The sequence below is a fragment of the Hyaena hyaena genome, unplaced genomic scaffold (assembly GCF_003009895.1).
Source record: "Hyaena hyaena isolate Hyena2069 unplaced genomic scaffold, ASM300989v1 scaffold_403, whole genome shotgun sequence".
Lineage (NCBI taxonomy): Eukaryota > Metazoa > Chordata > Mammalia > Carnivora > Hyaenidae > Hyaena > Hyaena hyaena.
Genome location: NW_024081035.1, coordinates 536,696 through 538,005, shown reverse-complemented (window position 1 = coordinate 538,005; position 1,310 = coordinate 536,696). Strand labels below are relative to the sequence as shown.

General features: G+C 44.1%; 1 non-coding gene across 1 annotated transcript; it reads left to right on the top strand.

Moving 5' to 3' along the window:
- The first annotated feature begins 469 nt into the window (after positions 1 to 469).
- On the top strand, positions 470 to 573 carry LOC120245071. Its single transcript, XR_005531699.1, has one exon. It is a non-coding gene; the product is annotated as a U6 spliceosomal RNA (small nuclear RNA).
- Positions 574 to 1,310: the final 737 nt, after the last annotated feature.

Below are 1,310 nucleotides of genomic sequence, written 5' to 3'. Positions count from 1 at the left end.
CAATTTCATCGTGTGGAAAACTTTTGATGTGTTATCTCATCCACTTACCAAATGCAGCCTTGCAATTCAAATCCCTCCATATACCAGCAGATGGATTTTTATGCAAGCACACAGAGATGGGTACCGGGAGAATGAGAAGTTCCAGAGCACGGCTTCTGGCTCTACCTGACACAGGACTCAAAGAACCAAATTTATAACTGAGTGCTGGTCAGACGGCAGACCTCTCAGCTTAGCCAGTTATGTAAATGCGACTGCAAGAATGATTTGTACCAGGCACAGTTTCGGGCGAAAGCCCCATTGTGGTAGAGGCCTATCCTTGGTCTGCGTCATTTTAAAAGTTTTGTTTTGTTTTGCTTTCTTTCCGCTTTGATTTGACTTTCCTGACTTCTGGGGAAGCGGCTGTAGGCACACAGAGTAAGACCTTTTGTAAATCATAATCTTCATAAAGATATAAGGTCAGCAGAAACCGTGCTCGATTCGGCAGCTAAATGCTAAAACTGGAACCGTACAGAGGAGATGAATATGGCTTCTGCACAAAATGATGCGCAAATTCGTGAAGCCTCTCCTATTGAAAGAGAAATCAGAAACATGGGAATTTAAAATTTTTGTTTATAAGTTTATTTATTTGAGAGAGACAGACACAGCACAAGTCGGGAAGGGCAGAGGGAGAAGGAGAGAGACCATTGCAAGCAGGCTCTGTGCTGCCAGCACAGAGACCAAAGTGGGGCTTGAACCCAAGAACTGCAAGATCATGACCTGAGCCAAAACCAAGAGTCTGACGCTTAACCAGACTGAGCCACCCACATGCCCCATGAAACATTGAAATTTTAATCCCTCCCTGTGGTATCTTTATAAGGTCAACAGGTAGGAATTTTCAAGAATTGGCTAAATAGATTTTAAAGCATTGTCTTTGGGTCCTCCATGCCAAATCAAAGCCCAGAATATGGTGATCATTGGAAGATGCCATTAGGACTGTACCAAATGCCCTATTTGTGTCCAAAAGTTATCTGGAGACCCCAAGGGATTGAAAAAGAGTAACTTTTTTAGAAAATTTATTTCTGAGAGAGAGAGAGACAGTGTGAGCAGGGGAGGGTCAGAGAGAGAGGGAGATACAGAATTTGAAGCAGGCTCCAGGCTCTGAGCTGTCAGCACAGAGCCTGACGTGGGGCTCGAACTCATGAACCGTGAGATCATGACCTGAGCCGAAGTCGGATGCTTAACCAACTGAGCCACCCAGGCACTACAAAAAAGAGTACTTTTTAAAGCACGGTTTTACATATTGTGCTCCTGCCTAAGGTTTCATTTGGAGA